The sequence below is a fragment of the Pinus tabuliformis genome, chromosome 5_2 (assembly GCF_031772625.1).
Source record: "Pinus tabuliformis cultivar Carrire ecotype Pingquan chromosome 5_2, CPIR1, whole genome shotgun sequence".
NCBI classification, from domain to species: domain Eukaryota; kingdom Viridiplantae; phylum Streptophyta; class Pinopsida; order Pinales; family Pinaceae; genus Pinus; species Pinus tabuliformis.
The window spans coordinates 864,827,015-864,849,403 of NC_142306.1; the positions used below are offsets into that span (position 1 = coordinate 864,827,015).

The 22,389-nt window shown below is 40.9% G+C and overlaps 1 pseudogene; it reads right to left on the reverse strand.

The window, feature by feature from the left end:
* Window positions 1-11,223: 11,223 nt before the first annotated feature.
* LOC149162069 (putative CoA ligase CCL13 pseudogene) lies at window positions 11,224-11,664 on the reverse strand (annotated as a pseudogene).
* Between the last annotated feature and the right edge of the window lie 10,725 nt (window positions 11,665-22,389).

The window sequence follows — 22,389 nt, forward strand, 5'->3', positions numbered from 1 at the left end:
CAAAACCAATCATACATTTACTGCTGAAATCAAACACAGACCTTCAGTTCCAGATAACATCAAGAATTGGCAAGTCTTTGAGAGTAACAAAGAGATAAAAAACTTTCTCACTTTAAAGGAAGAATTTTCTGGGATGAATATTGACACTAGCACTAAAGATGACCAACCACAGTTATGCACAATTACACAGAAAATATCAGCTGAAACAGCTGATTTAGTTTTGCATCCTACCACCTTTGACAAAGAAACTATACAGGAGCTGAAACAATCAGATGAAGAAGAAATGGTTGAAGCAGAAGATGAGGTAATTGAGCTGAAATATATTTTTCTGCCCATAGGACTAACCCATTTGGAGGATCTGTTCGATTCGAATTACATCTCAAGAAAACCAAAAATGCAACCATTGAATGCTGAAATAGAAGATTGTAACATTGGGACTCATGAAAATCCCAAAATGGTCAAATTATCCAAAGCATTATCACCTGAGCAAAAACTGAAATACATTGAGTTATTTAAAGAGTTTCAAGATGTCTTTGCCTGGAGTTATGAGGACCTTAAATCCTATGACACATTAGTTATCCAACACACTATCCCTCTAAAAGAAAATCAAAAACCTTTCAAACAGAAGCTTAGGAGAGTTAATCCAGTTCTACTCCCCCTCATTGAAAAAGAGGTCAAACGTATGTATGAAGCTGGAATCATTGCCCTAATCAGATTCTTGAAGTGGATTTTAAACCTAGTGCCTACTAGGAAAAAGACAGGGGAAATTCGGCTGTGTGTTGACCTAAGAAATTTGAACAAAGTATCTCTCAAAGACCATTACCCCTTACCAAAAATGGATCATATCTTGCAAAGGGTAGTGGGAGCTGCTAGGATCTCTTTACTAGATGGTTTCTCACGATTCAATCAAATTCTAGTACACCCGAATGATCAAGACAAAACCGCCTTTACAACACCTTGGGGAACATTCAAATATGTCAAAATGCCGTTTGGACTCAAAAATGCAGGGGCCACATTCCAAAGGGCAATGGATATTTCCTTTGCTAAAGAAATTCATGACTTCCTAGTAGTCTATCTCGATGATTTAACTTCCTTTTCAAAATCAGATCAAGAACACTTAGAACACTTGAGGCAGGTTTTCACAATTTGTAGAAAGTATGGCATATCATTGAACCCAAAGAAGTCACTATTTGGGCTGGAAGAAGCTAAACTCCTGGGGCATATAATCTCAAAAGATGGAATTAGGATTGACCCGGATAGAATTCAAGCTATCCTACAAGTACCACATCCAAGAAACATCAAAGAACTACAAAGCTTTCTAGGAAAGATCAACTTCCTGAGGAGATTCATTCCCAACCTGGCTGAACTCAGTAGACTGCTAAACAATATGCTGAGAAAAGATTCCAAGTTCAAATGGACTATGGAAGCTAAACAAGCCTTTGAGGATATCAAAAGAGCGTTGACAAACACACCAGTCCTCACAAGCCCTAGATTTGATCAAGATTTCCTTATTTTTTCCTTTGCTTCTGAGCATACTATTGCTGCTGTTCTACTACAAAATGATGACCAAGGCTGTGAAAAACCCATTTCATTTTTTAGTAGAGCCCTTAGGGATGCTCCTTTGAAATATCAGATCATGGAAAAACAAGCCTATGCCTTGGTAAAAGCCATCAAGGAATTCAGAATTTATATCCTTTATTCTCATATAATTGCCTATGTTCCTAACGCAGTGGTCAAAGATATTCTAACCCAAGAAGGAATTGAAGGCCAGAGGGGCAAATGGATTGCCAATATCTTAGAATATGACATTGAGATTAAACCTACCAAATTGATAAAAGGACAAGGCCTAGCCAAACTAATGACTGAAACCAATTTTCAAGCCCTTGACATTAATGAACTGGACGACGAACATGAGATGGCGACTCCACAGATCAACCAAGCCTTTATGCAATCTCCCTGGTATACTGATATATGTTTTGTATTATTAAACCTGCAAGCTCCTCCAGGGTTGTCCAGAACCAAGAAAAGATTCTTGAAAATGAAAGCATCAAAGTTTTGTATTATTGACAATGTTTTATTTTGGAGAAATCATGAAGGAATCTTACTCAATTGCTTAACAATAGAAGAAACTGACAATGTACTCAAAGAACTTCATGCAGGTGACTGTGGAGGACACTTATACTGGAAATCTACAGCTGATAAAATCCTAAGGGCTGGATTTTATTGGCCCTCCTTGTTTGCTGATGTAAAGAAATTTGTAATGTCCTGCCACAAATGCCAAATTTTTGAGGGCAAGAGGAAGCTGCTGCCTTTACCACTCAAACCAGTTTCAACTGAGAGACCATTCCAGCAATGGGGTTTAGACTTCATTGGTGAAATTCACCCTTCATCCTCTGGCCAGCATAGGTGGATTCTCACTGCCACAGATTATTTTACCAAATGGATAGAGGCCATCCCTTGTAGGCAAGCCAATGACTCCATTATTATACAATTTCTAGAAACCAACATCTTGTCCGGATTTGGCTGTCCAGACAAAATCATCACAGACAATGCTGCAGCTTTCAAGTCCAAGAAAATGATCAATATTTGTCACAAATATCACATCACCCTAGGTCTTTCCACTGCCTATTATCCTCAAGGAAATGGCCTAGCTGAATCTTCCAATAAAAGTCTCATCAACATCATTAAAAAAGTTTTGGAAGAAAACAAAAAGAATTGGCATAAGAAGCTGGTAAATGCACTGTGGGCAGATAGATTGACCACCAAGAGATCAATTGGCATGAGTCCATATGGACTGGTTTATGGGCTAGAAGCAAAGTTTCCTACATCTTTAGGAATTACTGTGATTAAGTTGCTGCAATAAATACAAGCTGAGCCCAATGACATTCAGAGAAGGATTAATCAAACAATTCATTTACAACAAACAAGAGAAGAAGTCTATCAAAGTGCCCAAGTTATACAAGAAAAGCTTAAAAGAATATTTGACAAAAGAACCAAAGCTGAAGATTTCTTTATAGGAAATAAAGTGTTAACATGGGATTCCAGAAGGGAAGACAAAGGCAAACATGGTAAGTTTGATTTTTTATGGAAGGGACCCTATGTCATCTATGCTATACAAGGAAACAACACTTACTTTCTAAGAAGTCTGGATGGCTAAAACACCGAGGAAGGCCCAGTTAATGGGAGAATGCTCAAGCATTATTTGGACTCCCTTTGATCAAACACTGAACCGACATATATTGTACATAAATATTTGTATTTCCAGTATTTTCAATTACAGCAGATAAATAAAGCAGCGAGTGCATCATATTTTGAGAAGACCAGGATAATACACTATGTTCTTTTTTGGAAAATGTTGATCCTGGCATTTGGGCAGCAAGGAAAACACAAGGTAGTTATCAAGTCATGAAGAGAAAGTTTGAGAAACAGGTAAAAAACAGATCTGCAAATTCACAGCAAATCAGCTTACTGGGTGCTGCCTGCAACTATTTAGGGTCCTAACCATTGGTCTCCAACAACACAGAAATTCAGCCAGCAGCAGGGGAGCAGAAATTCAGGCAATCTGACCTGTTGTTCTTGGCTTTTCACCTGGAAAAGCCATCCCCAAGTGGAGCCACTTTTAGCATCCTATACCAATAGGTTTTCATCTCTCATGATTGACAGTGGAAGTGCCAAAAATGTTCACCTTCCATGCTGCTAAGGTTCCATTTTTGTGAAAGAAGCAGACAATTTAAAAAATCTAAAGAGGGTATGCCTTAAAAGAAAAATCAAAGGGCAAGAAAATGAATTGGTCAATGAAAAAATAAAAGAAATGAACCCCAAACAAATACCATGAAAGTGGCTAGTCCAAATTGCCACTACTATTTTGATGGGTGGTCCAAACAGCTCAAGCTGGGCCTCACCATGTTTTAAATTGCATGTTGTAGACTAGAGAGGAAGTACCTGTTCAAACAGCTCAAGCTTGACAGATGATTAGGTGGATAGAGAAAGAAAGGAGCCCAACTGCTAAATCTGGGCCCTTGGAAGTCATAAGGGTAGACTTAGATAGGAGGGCAGCAAAAAGAAAAGAGAATTATCAGGGTTTGCAAGGCTAAGTGCACCCATACAAAGGAAGAAAAAATGTTATGCATAATAGGCAGGGTAGGCAGTTGAAGGTTGCAGAAAGCAAGATCCAAGCATATCACTTGGAATAAATCACAATGATGTCATCAGCAGGAAAAAGGCAAGAGCAGTGGCCTATTTGGCAAACTACTAAACCATCACTAACTTCCCCCTTCCCCTTCAAAGTTTTTTACTAACTTCCCCGTGAGCACTTCAGGATCTGCCTGATCAGTCCTCCTTACACTCTTCATTTATACAAATTTCATGTCAGATGTGACTTCTCTTTTTGAAAAGGAGCCACATTTCTTGTGTAAAAATTCTTTTCATTTTGATCTACTCCCTAACTAAGCTTGTTTCCTAAAAACTTAGTTTCTATCACTTCCCATTCATATTCCCCTACAATACTAACTGCTAACTGTATCTACACTAAATCCCCTATGTTCCCCTTTTCCCCTACTATTATAACACCATGGTGTATAAACCCCAAACAATGTATAAATATCCCCCCTTTAGCATTATAGCTAAATAGTATCTCTATGGGAGACATTAGTCCACCAGGGAATATAGTCAACCCTGTTTTGAGAATTACTCTAACCCCTGGTTAGACTAATAGCTCACCCTTAACCCTCATTTACCCATTGCCCTAAAAAATTTCATGAGAAACCCCTTTCCCCCCTCTCAAACCTAAGTCTAACTATTTTTGTTGACCCACCGACAGATTAACCCATACTCCAACAAACCCACAAAAACCCCTTAACCAAAGTCTAAAACCACGAAGTATTAAATTGAATATTTTAATGTGTCGGCTGGTCCCCCCGAACTTGCACGATGGGTCGGAACCCCCGCCAACCCTTGATCTCCTGCCCCCTTTTATCCAATGGTGGGCGGGCATTGTGAGATTTGAATCTGCTGCCCTTTAACATCCGCGGAGAGGGCGGTTTTCCCCCCCGTACATGGGACGCGTGGCAAGCGGCGGGGGTGTTCGGAGCCCCCCTCCCCGATACCGCCTTCTCCCAAAAGCGGTGCGGGGATACCGCTTAGCATTCTCCCCGATACCGCCCCTCCACTGTCACGTCAGTCCTACGTCACCATGACGTCGTGCCACCCGCACCCGCCCTCATGCCTCGTGGCCCTCCAGGTCACCTTGCCACCCCGCACCACCCGCCACCGTGTCCCGCCACGCTGGCCTCCAGCTCAGCGCCCACGTCACCCTCCGTACCGGGGCCCGCCCTGACGTCATGCTGACGTCATCGGCGGAAAAGCGCCAATGACCCGCTTTTTCCAAAATTATCGTTAAAAACGCGCCAAGGGGTCGTTTTATGTCATTTTCACGCGAAAAAGACAGAGAACCGTTGTGAGCTATGCGCTGCGAAGTTTGCCTCCAAACCGCCAAATTCAAGGCTCCGAACGCCATTATTCGCCAATCCAGCTGTGATTCTGCACCCACTGTTCAACTCGAAGGTTTTCCGCACCATTTATCCAGGTATTCACCGCAATTCTCTTATTTTGCGCCTGTTCATGCCGTTTCACTGCAAATTCTCTATTGAACACCTGTTAAATCCCAAATTGAAGATTGTCTCCTAGTTAATTTTGAACTAAAGCAACCTACATTGCCCCCTGTTCTGAAAATTTGAGATTGAAACGATAATTCACGGTCTAAATTTACAAATTCGTCCTCAAGCTGCCTGGCATCGTTCCCTTTTGCCGAGTGCATGCCCAAAAAGCTGCATTTCACCAATTTAAATCCTGCCCACCCTCTGCATTTCATCTCCAGTATTCACCATTCCTATGAATTTACCAAAGAACAGCAGAGACAAGTCTGCCTAGCCTGCCTATTCCACTTTGAAGAAAATTTCTAGCATTGTCTACATTGAGTCTGTCACTTGAGCTTTGAGGAACCTTGCAAACCATTGCACTTACCTTATTCCATTCACAAGCTACATAATGGCTGCTCCTGCACCCACAGCTCTCAGTGTTTCCCCCATGAATCCACCAAATAAAGAGATGGAGTCCCTGCCTCTTGCTGACAGGGACTACCTCATCCAAGACTTTGTGGGTGATAGAGACCACTTGCAGACCTTCAGGGAATTGAGAGATGACTATCTGAATGGCAAGGACATATATGGGATATGGGAATCAAACCTACCATATTACTTTCTCCCATCTGTGAACATTTTTCAAGAGATTATTCGCCTATGTGCTGAGAATTATGATGCAAATCATAGAGCTGTCAAATCTCCATCTGGGAGCATCCTCTTTCACATTAATGCTGAGTCCATCAACCAGATGCTCAACTTCAAACAAACTCAGCTGCTATTCCCTTTCTCCATGAACTATCGCTAGATACAGGTGCCAAGATGACCACTGATGACAGGCAAAAGATCACCCAGACATTTATGAGGCATGACCGCCAGCCCACAGGGCCACCTCCCTACTTATATGTCTATTTTACTGATGTACGCAAACTTCTGTTGGACATGATTTCATATGTGTTGGGCTATAAAGCCAGTGAATTTGTTGATGAGACAGTGTTGGTATTACTAGCTGCTTATAGCCCAGGCCAATCTCCTGCCTACAAATATAATTTTGCTAAGTTCATAGCCAACAAGATACATGAGCAGCTTTTCAAAGTAGACAGGGAGGGCATCTTCAAGTATTCATCTTATATCTACCACCTGTTCATGTATTACCAGTCCGAGGCTTTTCCATGCCACATTAAAAAGCTGGATTCTAAAGGAGAAAGAAGATATGTTATCTTCTGGACATCTGTCTTCCACCAAGTGCAAAATTCACCATATTCATATTGTGAATTCATTGATCAATTTGTTTACCCAGTCTCTTGTTTGTTGATGAGGTCCCCTCCTCCCAGAATGTCATTTGAAATATAGAAAATCCTGCAGCTCTCCAAGAATTATAAAATAGGTGATTGGTACCTATACTAGGATCATACAGTCATCAGAATCTATGGCTGTGAGCTCTGTCCATACAGGCTCCCAAAATATGTGCCCATGAGACTGTTTGCCTTGGAGTATTATAGGCAGCTTATTCACTCTGACCTCACTCACTTTCAAAGCTCCAAAAAGAAAGCCCATCTCAAGTTCAAGCACCACCTGGGCCCCTTCATCATGAATAAAAAAGAGGGATGGCAAGATACTGAGCTAATCCTCAAAGACAAGTACATGCTCTCAAAAAGCTTCCGATGGGTCCCTTATGACCCTGAAGTCTTCATCTGTGCCAGGAGGGTTAAGTACAGGCTGTTAGGCTATGAGCATTGCAAGTATCCACATATTGAACAGTATGCCAATCAGCAAGAATGGCTGCAAGACACTTTAATTGAAAAATTAACTGAAGAAGAGATAATGCAAAAGAATGTCAAGGATTTGGAAAAAACTCTTGACTTGGATTCTGTGCAGCAGGTAATCTTCAAGCAACCACATCCAGTGGGAGAAGGGACCTCGGCCACAACAACTGCACCAACCACACAGGCACCTTCTACAACAGCACCAGGTACAGATAAAGGTAAGGGGATAATGGGTGCTGAAGAAGAAACAGTAAAAGAACAGCCTGCCTCCTCAATTGGGCAGCAACAAGAGCAGACCCCTCCACCACAAACTGAGCCACCAGCAGCACCAATCTTGCAGACTCCAGCACACGAGGAGAGGGGTAAGAAAAGAGACAGAGAAGAGTCCACTCCTGTAAGTGGATCCTCCCAGCAACCTAAGGCCAAGAGGCAAAGGGTTGATTCCCCAGAGATAGAAGAAATTAGTGAAGAAGTCCTGGACAACCCAAGAAAAGATGGGGAAGGCAGCCAGCAAACAGGTACAAGCTCCTTTCAGCAGGAGCAGGGATCACAACTTGGCTTGGAGGTGTCATCCTCCACTCAGCAAAGCAAGAAGCCTACAAGCATTAAGGCTTCTTTCAAACAAATAAAGGCACAAAACGACTTGCTGAGAATTGAAGTGTACAAACAGTTTCTGAAAGCAACACCAGCCAAGCAAGAAAGGCTAATGTCTGTCTATGACATTCAAGAGGAGAAAATGATCCTCAGCCACTTCAAACCTAAGGTGCCGCAGCCCAAATCAGCTACAGATTATGTAAGAAAAAGGGTGGAGGTCACGGCAAAGGACATTCACCCCATGGACCAAATAGAACTCCACAAGCAAACTGGAGAAATGTTCTATGCCACCTTGGTGGACAGGGCAACAATGGCCCGTGAATTAAAACAATCACTGAAAAATACCAACATTCGGTTGGATTTTGAGAGAATGTCCTCCATGGCCAAGGACAACAGAATTAAATCACTGGAGGACATCATCATCGACCTAGGACATGATCCTAAGGATCCAAAGGGTGTAAAGGCCCTCCTGAAGAAAAAAGAAGATGACCTTAATGCATTAAAGAAAAGGTTAAAGCTGCTACCCACCGAGCACCCTCAAACAACAGAATTACAGAAGGAAAAGGAGGCCGATGAGCAGCTGGATCTCATAATGCAGCTCAACCAGAAGGTCCTTGATTTGGAGAAGGAACTTGAAGGAGCACTACAAGATAAGCAGGGAGAATCCACATCCGAAGCTCCTCCAACTACTTCAACCACTGCAACAACTACAGAGGCAGCAGTAGCCCCTGTAACTACTACAGCAACAACAGAAGCAGCAACAACAACCACAGCCCGAGAGTCCAGTTTAAACATGGAAGATTTGACTAAGGCTATTAAAGAAATGGAGCTCTAGGCTACTGAGATAAAACAAGCCAAGGAAAAGTTGGCAGAGCTAGAGGCCAAATATGATAAATCAAAGATGACTGTGGCAGAACAAGGTAGGGAAATAAAGGCCCTCAAAGAGAAGATAAAGACCTTGGAGAAAGAGCTCAAACTAGAAAGTGCTATGGCAGAAATAAAAAGAATTCTATGGGCCCAAATTGACCAATCCATCACTAGACAATGGAAGTCAATTAATACTGTGCATGAGCAAATGGATTTAATTGGCCAAGCACAGATAGAGATTCAGAAGGCCAGAACAGTGCTGGGAAATAGGCCTGAGCAGGCCAACAGAATGATAGATTTTTTGAACAAACAAACAAAGGAGGAACTGGCAGCCATCAACATTGTCAACAGAACAGAGGTTGTCCTTACAGCTAAAAAGGTACTAACTCTCAGGAACTTTGTACAAACTGTGGAGAGAAAATGCTATGAAATACAGGCTGAGGTGGATGAGTACAAGCTCAAAATAGGAGCATTGCAAGCAAAGGGACTGCCCAGCCTACTAAACAGCATAGGAAGACTGCTCCCCCGTGAGCAATATGCCAACAGGATGTCAACCTTTGTTGAAAATCAAATCACTGCATCTGGCAGTACTTCTGAGGAAGCAGGGCCTCCAACAGGGCAGGGCCTTCTGGACAAACTTGAAAATCTGTTTTTTATTGAAAATGAAATCCACCACCTTTTTGAGGTTCCTCCAATTTTTTATAGATATACAGAGGCAGATGAAACTTTGGTGAATATTCGAAGACACAAAATGCCCAAGCAAGATTGGTGGTAGGAAATGCTTCAAATTTTGCCACAATAGCCTCAGTTGCTCGGTCATTGGTAGCTCCAACTCAGCAAAAGTCAAACGGCAGAATAAAGACAACATTTAAGGCAGCCGAAAGGTGACTCAACAAAAGACAGCGGCAGCAAGCAAAAGATAAGAAATACGCAAGTTTTGGGTAGCGCATCTTCAGCCGACTCCAATGCTAACAAAGTCAACATTTTCTGACTATTTTGGACAGCTATTACAGCCAGAAGTTACTACAACATTTACTTTCTCAGCTACAATGCTCCAAGAGTTGGCATGACATTAATGAAACATTTACTCATCAGCTAGATATTTTCTCATGTAAATTATGTATATATACCTCCCCTGGAAACATATGAGGGGTTGGTGATTTTCGTTCTGAGGAAAATGTATTGTATATTTTCAGATTATCTAATGCAAAAGGTTGGAAAAGCTCAATGATTTCCTGAATGTTTGATGTCTTGGTGATGCTATGCGTGCTGTTGCAGAATTCCTGTGTTGTCTGATGGAACAATAAGTTTTTCTCAATCTATGTTTTGTCTTCTTATGTTTATTAAATCATACACATGTCCCACTAATCTAGCAGTAGAGAAAAGGAATAGTACAAGAAATGTTTTGTTACACCTTGTGCTGAATCTTTATTGCTGAAAATGTTTTCTTTAGAATTGATCATGAACATGAATTCTTAATTGCTCATGTTTTCATTAATTCTATAAATATGAATGTTATGTAGAAATTCTTCTCTGCTTCTAAATAACATTCTCACTGTTTCTCCATAACAGTTTGTTGAAAGATTCTTAATTGCCTTTCATAGCCTGGTTACATTACACTTAATCACAGATTCAAAGAATTGTTTCTCAGACACCTATCTGGCTCTGCAGCATCACTACTGTATCAACAAAGACATTTCAAACAAATTAAGCACCACTGACTCCATGCCCAATGGCCTAGAACACCCTGGTAAGCACATATATAACTTGACCGAAATCATCGTCCAGCAAATTCCAAAAACAAAACCTTGAGCATCATAACTAGCCTAAAACATTACACAAACAAAGTTAAATCATAAAGAGAGAGCCCTCTCTGGTCATAGGTAGGCTAGAACCTGTGACCCAAAGATTGGTTAGTGGTTACCTCGGCCGTATTCCCTTGGGAGTCAAAAGGAACAACCTGAGTGATAACAACAGCAACCTGTCACATTAATGAATAATATAATTTTAGGAACGTAGTCTAACATCATTTAAAAAAATTGTTAAACCCAATAAAAAAGTAGGCTTTATTTATTTTCTGAGGACTCATTCTCAATATCAAATTTTCATGCTATTTCTCTCGACAATAGACATGAATGAGACTGGCTCTTTTCCCTTTCTTCCATTATCGTGTGCTTGCTTTTTTATGTCAGAAATGATGACCCTTCTTGGTCCTCTCGTACTAGGGCTATGGGTATATAGTTATGTAAATTGCACATTCGGGAAAAGGTCACTAGGTTTTGACAATAATTGTCACTCCATCACCATTTTTTCATTTTAGTGTGGTTTTTCATGTATTTTTTAATCATGATATTTCATTTTTAATGAGAATAAATAACAGTTTCAACTTTGATGCTGCAAATATTCTTACCCCCTGAGGTTAAAATGTCTTTTGATCTATCCTTGAGCTCATGGTAGCCGTCAGAATGAATGACCCCTAAATCACCAGTGTGAAGCCATCCATTTTCAAATGCTTTGTCTATAGCTTCAGCATTTTTGAAGTATCCGTTCATGACTATGTTGCCCTTGATCATGACTTCACCAATTGTAGTACCGTCATGAAGAACACTTTCCATTGTGCTGGGATTCTTGACATCTTGTTTAGAAACCCCCAAGTGAGGAACCCCTTGTTGGGTCTTCAGCTTGAATTGATCTTCTGATGGAATCTTACCCCATCCAGGCTTCCAAACACATGAGGTTATGGGACGGTAGGTTTTAGTAAGGCCATATATGTGTGTTATATGGAAACTGAGTTCCTCCATTCTGGAAAGAAATTGGGAAGGAGGTGGAGAACCACCTGCCATAACATAGACAATGTGAAGAAGTGGTCTTCTTTCATGAGGTGGTGCATTTCCAATGATACTTAATACAGTTGGTGCTGCGCCTAAGTGGGTGACTATGTGTTCCTAAATTGCGTCGAATATATCTTTTGATTTTACATTTCTGAGACAAATTCTAGTTCCACCTTGTGCTGCCATACCCCATGGAAAACCCCAACCATTACAGTGAAAATTTGGTATAGTCCAAAGGTAAACAGGCCTAAACTTCATTTCCCACATTAAAATGGTACTGTTTGTATTGATAAAGGCACCTCTATGGCTGTACGCAACACATTTAGGACTAGATGTGGTGCTTGATGTATAGTTTAGTGTAATAGAATCCCATTCATGTTCAGGCCAACAAGTCTCAAAATTAGGATCTCGACTTGCCAAAAGCTTTTCACGGTCCAAAACACCTTCATGATCATCATTCAAAGATACTCTATACTTGTCGAATTCATGAATCACAATCATTAATGGTAATTCCTTTTTCACCTATGAAAGAATCCTTACTGCCGCTTTTGTAACTTCCAAGAATTGGTAATGCAGAAAGACCACCTTAGCTTCTGAATGCCTTAAAATAAAAGACATTGTATGTGCATCATGTCTAATATTTAGAGTGCTAAGCACTGCCCCTACCAGTGGAACTCCGAAATGCATTTCATAGGTTGCTGGGACATTTGGAGCTACTACAACAACCTGTCACATTAATGAATAGTATAACTTGAGGAACGTAGTCCAACATCATTTAAGAAAACTGTTAAACCCCATAAAAAATTGTGCCCAAGCATTCATTTTAAACAAAACATTACAGTTCATGGAAGGATACATATTGCTTACCAAGCAATCCCCATCCTTTTCAGTGAACAACTGTCATGGCATAGGCAAGTGCCATGGGTTATATTGGTTTTAATTGGTGAGACTGAGGAGCTCTATAGAACACACACGAGCTCTTGTCGAGGGGCATATGCAGAGATCTTACTGGTACTAGTGATCTGTGAAATTGTCCAGATTTTCTCTAAGAATGCAAATGCTTATTCTGTAGAGGCTGAAAGACTGACCTGAAAGGCGACAATCCTTGCCTGTAGGCATTAGTTTACTAAGGCCTACCTACCATACAAGAAGAATGAGTAATATGTCGAATCCCACGGGGAGCAACATCCTCATTGTGAATTGTTGTTCTGTTTGAAGATGGAATTATGGCATGGTGCTATACAAAAGCTAGTGATAACTAGAAACCTTCAATGACCTTCAATTCATTAAAGACACAATGCAATCTAAACCGTAAGGAAACTGATGATCCAAGGGTAGTATTTCTATATAATGTGCAACAAAATTTCAAATATTTTTTTTTTTTTTTTTTGTAAGCTGAGGTAGTTCTTATTATTTACATCCAACAAGTACAAGTACAAAACTCAGGAGTCTCAACCTGCCCCGCAGGGAAACCAGGTTTGTTGACAGCACTGATCCAGAAGTTCACTTTCATTAACAAAAGTTCAAGATATTACTAGACGTCTTTTACAGTTTAGCTCTACTTTAAATGCTCCACTTATTCTACTTCTCCTTAGTACTACCGATAACAACCTAGCGTAATGGATCCTAGGGGACATCAAGATAAGTTCTACAAGAGACAAACAAGTTCAAAGCAACATGGGAGAAGGGACAAAGACCTTTTAAACTTAAGCATACTTTTAACCTTCTTTGTCAGCTTTCCTGGGCTGCATTGCTTCCAACATATCCTTGATATCTTTAAGCTGAATATTCTGAATCTTGACTATCTCTTCGAGTTTGGCTGACTCCTGTTTCATCGCAGCAGTTTCCTGGGCCATTTCTATCATTTCTGTTGCCACCTTTTCCATCGCCTTGGCCAGGAGATGTTTCATCACCCAGTAGATGTGAAGAGCCCGGCGATACAAGGTGAGCCGTCCTCTTGTATTCCCCGGGTCCTGAAGTTGAACCGACCATTCATTCATTTCTGGGTCCGACGGTTCTTCAAGGATCTGCTCTTCCATAGCCTCTACTATATTTCTAAAATGCGGGTGAGAGTCATAATTATCAGCTTGCTCTGCTTCATTCAGAGCAGTATCTATTGTGCGCTGTCTTCGTCTCCTCCTTGCCTGTCGCCTATTTCCTTCCCCCATGTCTGCTGGTTTTCTGGGTCTTCCTCTGCCTCTCTTTGTCCGGTTCTTCAGATCTACATTTTCCTTTGCTTGAGGGGGATTAACGCTGCTCGGGCCTTGTTCACTGCATTTTCTTTTATTTCCTTTTCCCTGCTCGCCATTCATTTCCTCCGGGCTCTCCACTACTATTCCTTCTCTACCGTTAGTCCCTCTGCCGTCTGATGCTATATCTACCCTCTGGGAGCCTGAGTTAGCCTGCCCTTCTTTCATTTTTCCTCTTTTGTCTCTCTGCCTCCTGTTATTTTGTCGAACTGGTTCTGCCTGCTCGTCTTTTGTAACTCTGGTTAACCCGCATCCGCTACTATTTTTATTTCTATCGTCTCTTGCTGTTAGATGTCGGGGTACCTGACCATCTTGCTTGTCCCATCGTCGTCCCCTGTTGCGAAGTGATTGTGGAATCAGTTCGCGCTTTGGGACCCGTCCTTGCCATACCTTCAGTCGAATAATTCCTCCTGATGTGGTACTGCGATCCCCTGTCTCCTGACCTTTCTGACTTGCCGTCTCTGCGGGCCTATCTCTCAGGTTTCTTCTCCACTCAAGAGTATAATTACCTCTATTCGTCCTGATCCTTGTCATTATCAATCAATTGCTTAAGTCCTTCCCATCTTGCCAGCGCTGCCTGTGTCTGCCAGCTGTCGTCGATGCTCTCTGTGTTGTCTTTACATCCCCAGTTCGCTAGGCAATCCGCAGGTTGATTTCCACCTCTCCTGATGTGCGACACTAGTTTATAATCTATGTCCTTTAGTAGTTCAGCAATATCCTGGATGATACTAGCATTTCTCCAGCTTGTAGCAACCTTATCCCAGTTCTTCCCTTTATTTAGTTTGTTAATCGTTTCTACCACTAGGGTGGAATCTCCTTCAATTTCCAGCTTTCTATAACCAAGTCTTTTGGCTATTTTGATTCCTTGGTAGGCTGCCATGAATTCAGCCTCGTTGTTGGTCATTGTACCTCCATGGTCTGCGTATATCCATTCTGCTGCTCCCTGTTTATTTCGAAAAATGCCTCCATAGCCCGCTGGTCCAGGGTTTCCTTTCGCAGCCCCATCGAAGTTTAATTTCATAAATCCCTCCGCTGGTTTTTGGAACCTAACAGGGCTCTGAGTCACCATGTGTTGTTGTGGTTGCTTAGAATGCTGATAGGTCATCCCTTGCTCTAAGTTTAGTCTTCTCAGCACTGTCATCTCTGTTTCTGATGTTGTCCAATCTTCATCGTTCCAGTGTTCTGCTAAGATTGTTTCCCTCACTTGTTTTAATGTTTTCTCCCATATATCTTCAGGCTTAGATACCTTGTTCATGAAGATACGGCTATTCCTCTCCTTCCACAGATGCCATACATTAAACCCAGCCATTAGGCTCCAAGCTCGGCCTACTATTTTACTGTTGAAGTTTCCTTCTCCTCTTTCAATCAGGGTTGAGATGATATCCCGATGATTCCTTTCTGTAGACGAGAAGAGCTTTCTTGTATTTTCCCATTGGAGTTGGGCAATCTGACATCTGATGAGGAGGTGTTCTTGATCTTCCTCCTCTTCATTACATAGACAGCATCTGGAGGGTCCGTAGAATCCTCTGTTTTGAATTCTGTCCCAGGTTAGTATCCTTTTTCTCCCTATCAGCCAGACAAACATTTTTATTTTAGGCCACCATTTTGTTTTCCATAGCTTTTTCCAGTTGAGGTTTTCCTCCTCTCGCTCCGTCAAGGTTTTTATTTTATAAGCTTCTTTTATATTGAAGGTTCCTTTTGTTTCTGCACCCCACCGGAGGATATCTCTACCTTCTCTTTTCTTTATTCGTCTCGAATCCATTTCTTTATTGAAATTCGCTCTTTGTTCCTCTGTGGAGTTTTCTGCCCAATCTTCTGTCGATTTCCAACTTCTCCATTCTTGGTCGTCTTGCTCTTCAGCCCAATAATCCTTCACTGTAATAAGGCTACTTATTTCTCCGTCTCTTTGAATGTTGCCCAGATTTTGATTGTGCATGAGCTTTTCTCTCTGTTGCCAGGCTTCGTTCCAGAATTTCGCCACCTGTCCCCCTCTAATTTCCCAAAATATATGCTGGTCAATTAGGTCTCTGTTTTGAATGGTTAAATTCCAAATATCCGAGCCACGGGGCATCTCTTGCTTTCTGAGGATTCCTTCCGGAGTGCGGGGCATATTGTATTTGGATGACCAGATCTCTTTCCAGAGATCTGACCCTCCCTGAATCCACCTCCACCTAAGCTTGGTCGCCAGAACCTGATTTAAAATCCAAGGGTCCTTGAGATCCAGTCCTCCTTTCTCATTTGGTTGGGTAAGGCTGTCCCATGAGCACAGTGCCCATTTTCTCTGTTGCTTCGGTCCCCCCCATAAGAATTTTCTGTATATCTCCACCAATTTATTACAGGTTCCTTTCGGGGCTGCCATTATTGATAACGAGTAAGTTGGGATAGCCTGAATGGTGGCTTTCAGGAGCACCACCCGCGCTGCCAAATTTAGGGAACGGAAGGTCCAGTTATCCAGTCGTTTTGATATTTTTTCTAGTATATGTTTCCAATTCCCAAGTTTCCTTGAGGATGAATCTAACATTATTCCCAGGTACTTGGTGGGAAGATCTCCTTTCCTGTAGCCTAAAACATGGGTTAGGTGATTTTTCACCGGTTCCGCGGTGTTGAAGAAGAAGGTTCTAGATTTTTCAGTGTTGATTTCCATCCCTGTGCCTTTCATAAATATTTCCAGTATTTTTTTGATTTGTTTCACCTCTTTCCACATTGCTCTACAGTAGATCATTATATCATCAACGAATTGCTGGTGTGTTACAGTCGTTTGATTTCCCCATAGCTTGAGGCCTTGAATTTTCCCCTCTTCCAGTTCCTTTTTGAAGAGTCGCCCTAATCCTTCAGCAGCTATGATAAAGAGGAAGGGAGATAAGGGATCTCCTTGTCTCAGACCCCTTGAGGCGTTAAACGTGGGTGTTGGTGATCCATTCAACAGGATGGAAAAATTTGGCGATGAAACCATGCTCATGACCCAGTTAACCCATCTGTCGCTGAAACCGAAAGCCTTGAGGATCGTTTCCAGATATTTCCAATTCAATCTATCATAGGCTTTGGAGAGGTCTAGTTTGATGAGCATCCCTCTCTCTTTCTTTGTCTTCAATGTGTGAATCACTTCCTGAGCCACCACTATCCCATCTAATATCTGCCTTCCTTCCACAAAGCCCGTTTGCTCTGGCGAGATGATGCTTGGTAATATCGATTTTAACCTTTGGGCCACCACTGAGGATATGATCTTATATATGACATTGCAGAGTGCGATGGGACGGAAGCCCTCAGCCTGCTCTGTCTGATGAGTTTTAGGGATAAGGGTCAGAAGGGTTGCATTAATCCCTGGCCAGACCTTCTGGTTTATTCTGGCTTCTTCCACCACTTCCACGACTTCATCAGCTAAGAAATGCCATCCCACATGAAAAAACTCCACAGTAAAGCCGTCCGGACCTGGGGCTTTGTTTTTTTTCATATTTTTGACAATGTCTTCCACCTCAGCTTTAGTTATCCTTCGCATTAAGGCCAAATTTTGATCTCTAGTTACTATGGTCGGTATTTCCCTTCGTATCTTGGCTATGTCTTCTGTTCTATCTGCTGATGGTTCTTTCAAAATTGTTTTAAAATGCTTTAGCAATTCGTTTTCAATATCTTCCTGTTGGATGATTCTGTTCCCCTCCTGGTTTTTCAGAGAGAAGATTCTGTTCCTCTGTCTGTGTTGTACCATTGCTTTGTGGAAGAATTTCGTGTTCCTCTCTCCCTCCCTGAGCCATTGCACTCTTGATTTTTGCTTCCAGAGTATTTCTTCCTGTTTTCTTCTCTCCTCTAACTGGGATATTATTCTGCCTACTTCTTTGGATCTTTCCTCTTGTATGCCGTCTGTTATATCTAATTGTTGCATTTCTGTCATTTTTACTTCTAGCTTGAATTTCTCTTCCATGATATTGCCAAATTCTTCTTTATTCCATTTCTTGATCTGTGCTTTTATTTCCTTCAGCTTTAGTTGAAACCTGTGAGTCTTGTTCTTTCCTATCACCCTGCTATCTTTCCACCAGCCTTCTAATCTTTCCTTTAGATCTTCACTTCTTAGCCAGAAGGCCTCGAATCTGAAGGGCTTTTTATTAGGTCTTTGTTTCAGATCAATTTCTAATTTGATCGGCCAATGATCCGAACCGATTACTGGGAGAATGGTTGCTTCAATGAAGACATCCTTCATCATTATTTGTTCTGAGATTAAGAATCTATCTAGGCGGGATGCAATTTGTTTTTCACCGCCTCGTCTGTTGTTCCACGTGTGTACTCCATTATTGGTTGATATGTCAATCAGTTTCTGTTCCTTTATCATATCTCTAAATTGTTCTCCTTCTTTGTCCAGTCTTCTTACCCCTCCCCTTTTTTCCCCTATCTCTTTGATAAGATTAAAATCTCCTCCGATGATCCATTGCTTTCCTGGGATTAGGCTTCTAAGTGTTTTTAAATTTTGGAGAAACTTTTCTTTTTCATTTGGGATATGAGGTCCATATACCCCTGATATGAAGACTTCCTCTTTCGTTCCTAGAATATTTACTTTTCCTGTTAGTATTCGATGGAAGCTTATCCAATTACTGATCCGAACCTCATCTGGGTTCCATAAAATAACTAGTCCTCCTGCACAACCGGTGGCATCCTGTCCCATTATCTCGTATCTAATTTTATTTCGGTTCAGGATTTCCTGCATTTTTTCAGTACTGATTTTTGTTTCCTGTAAGATCATGATACTCGGTTTTTCCTTTTTAAGTCTCTCCTTTAGGTATCTTTGTTTGCCTCTGCTATTGAGGCCTCTTATATTCCAGGTTGTAATTATCATCTTAACAATTTTGTGTGGGTAGTGAATACATCCGATAAGGGTATCACTTTTCCTGAGCTGACCAGTGCTTCCCCCACTTCTTGTAGTATTTCAATCAATGTTTTCCTTCCTCTCTTTTTCCCGGGCTTGCCAGAGCTTCCCACTCCTAATATCTGATGTCCCTGTTTGTCGGGTTGTTGGTTCTCTTTCTCTGCTTTGTCTCCTTTTCTTTTTCTTTTCTCCTTGTACCTTTGAAATGCCTCCTTATACCTCTGTTTTTGTTCGTCTGGTATGAATCTTTCATCAATTCTTTTCCATGCCTGTAATAGTTTTGCCATTACCTGCTCTTCTTCATCTCCTATTTCCTTCGGTGGATCCATCTCCATTTCCCCTATTTCCCCTATTTCTTCCTGCGATACCTCTTCTGTTTCATCGCCTTGCTTTTCTCCCTTTTTCTCTTTTTCTTTATCGGCTTGTTCCTCCCCTGTTTCCATTTCCTCAACTTCTTCTTCTTCACTTACTTCTGTTTCCTGTCCTTCTTCTTGCAATACTGTAAACTTGTTTGTGGTTTCATTTTTTTGATCTTCTCTCTGGGTTCTTCTTTGCCCTTGGTTGTTTCCTTGTCTGTTCCTTCTATGGACTGTTTGGAAGGCCCCTTCTTCTTTGTCTTCATTTCTCCCTTTCCGTTTTCGTTCTTTTTCCTCTTCTTGCTCCTTTTCAGCTATCGTGATAGGGCAGTCTCTGTGCAGGTGGCCATATTCATGGCATCGTCTGCATCGGAAGGGGATGTGTTCATAATCCAAAGTTTGGTTCCATATTTCATCATGGTACTCCAGTTCTATTGAATCTGGCAGGGGTTCGGTGATGTTCATATACACACAAATTCTAGCGAATGTGGTATATTTTCCTCTCTTAGTGGATTCCGCCACTTTCACAAAAGATCCTATGGAGTTTCCAATCCCTTGAAGGATGTCTGGTTTCCAGAACTCTGACGGGAGGCCAAAAAGACGGATCCACACCGGGGCCGCTAATAGTTTTTCCTTATCTGGATTATAGCATTCTACCCATTCTCTTATGAACAGGCCCGCATTATTCATGAAATGAGGCTGCTCCTCGAAGACCTTATTCTTGTCCTCTAGATTTGAGAAGATGACTGTGAAGAAACCTTTTGCCCCCAACTTGACATCTACATGACCTTTTGGTTTCCATTTCTGCTGTATCCATCTTATGAGGTTTCTCTCATTCGGCCAAAATCCTATGAATTTACAAATTAAAGCATAATCTTTCATATAGCTCCTATAATCCTCTAGTGAGTTTGATGGAATCACAAACCTGGGTCTGGTCGTCGCCCTTGGGAGACATTTGCTTGGTATGCCAGTTCTTCTTTGAGTTCCCGCGGCTGAGGATTCTCCTTCATACTTCCGTCCGTCCCCGTTCGGTCGTTCCTTCCGAGCTTCTCCTGTTATTACTTCTTTGTAGGAGGGGATCTCTCCCCCCCCATTTTTCGTAGCCATTATTTCCGCTCCAAACCCCTTCCTTTGGGTTCTTCGCGGATTTCTTTCAGGTTAATGCTTATTAGCAGTGGAAACCCGGTGAATAAGTCCTGCTGCCCCCCTGGGTTCTCCGTGCCTGTGATCGTCTGAGCGTTGGCCAGTGGTCTAGACTGCCCTGCCGTCAGCGAGCATCTGGGGCCTCACCGAAACCCTAGCGCCATCGAAACCCTATCTTTGAGGTTACTCATGTGCGTGTTCCTTACATCAACAAAATTTCAAATATTGGGATATGCCTTGCAATAAGATATTTTTGCAATATGACAAAAATACAAGTCCAACCGTGCACATAAAATATTGGGTAAAAGATATTGTGTAACATGGGTGTAGATAATTAAAATGATGATTTTATGCAACCTCTAAAAAATTAGAACTCAGTAAAATTCTCATTTAGAGTTCCTTTTCATGTGCTGTTTTCTGGGGGGCTCAAGCTCCATTCTTATCTGTTGTGTCGTTTGCATTTTGTTTCTAGGGATGAAGCTCAGTTTTGTTTAGGCTCCATTTTCATTTTCCATTTTCTAGGGTTCAAATGACAAGTGGGGCGAGCTCAATCTACAAGTCAATCAAGTTATAGCATTTTTCACAGGTCTAGTTATAGCATTTTACACAAGCCTACATGTCCTCACCAACTTGCTATCCATCAACAAAGGACTCAGTTGCAACTTTTCCATCCTAGTCATTTTCATTGTCTCTCCACTGCTTCCTTTATCAAGTTATATTGCTTTCCACAGCAATTTTTTCATTTCCAATTCCTTTTGTCATTTCTAAATATGACTTGCTGCTAGAAATATGATATTTATTTGGCAACATAATGTAAGAGCCTATTGTTTTAATATCTATTTTGTTGGAAACAATCATCTTCAGTTTTTGCTGATCTGATCAATTTTTTTTGCAAATCTATAGATAACAACAACAGTTAAAATTGCTAAATTAATTGAGTTTTTGCGAAGACAATTGCACAAGGCAACTCTGGTAAGCAATTGAAAATGATGGAAGAAATAATAGATGTTGACAGTTACAAATTGAAATTACAATGCATTGTGCCTGACAACATTGATTGTGTATTAAAAAGAATGGTCTCTTTAGACTAGATGCATTTTCATATACTGTAGGAGATTGTCTATTTGACTCATTCGGAATGCTTCTACATTTTCGTTATACTTCAAATCAACTACGAAATGGGTTAATAGAACATTTTCTTTTTTGCTTAAACAATAATGATGTTGAGGCAATAGAGTCATATGAATATGAACTAGCACCTGACTTCCTATATGAGTTACATGGAATTAATGATATTGGTACATATCTTCATAAAATGCGTTGTTTTGCATCTACAAATATAAAGGAGTTTGAACGAGGTCTATGGGGTGATACCTTTTGCATACGTCGGTTTGCTAAATGGCTAGATATATCAATTGGAGTTTGTTCATTGACAAGGCAAATAAGATATTTGCTTTTTAATCAACATGAAAATACAATTCCATATTGCATTCTCTTTCATGATGCAAATCTTGTTAGTGGTCATTATGAACCATTGCTTTACCAAAGGTTTCCAATATGCATTTCTAAACAATCTAATATCTACCTATCATCTATTTGCAAATATATTGAAATTCATTGGATGCATATTGCACATAATATGCTTTTAAGTGAATTAACGATCGCAAAACAAATGACATCTAATTACGGTGACAATCTCTTTAATGAAATTTGCTATTTAGTAGCAACATAATTCGATGCACAGTGTTTGCGACTTTACATTGTCCAATTTTTTTGCAATGCACTTATGCATAAGAATCAAGATGCATTTCATTGTTTAGAACAATACCTAATAGTTGATGTGATACACTATGCAATGAATAACAACTGGCAACAATATCTCATAAATATGGAAATGCCATATGAAAAAGGGAAAGTAGAAGGTGGACCATTCTGTTTGTAATGGATATCTATCATATTCAAAGTCAATATCCAAGTATGGTCCTTTGTTGCTAATAACTTTGTTAGTTATAGTTCTGCTCATTCGGGATGCAATCGTGTTGTTAACATCATGTCATTTAGAACATATACATTACATATTCATTACCACGCAATG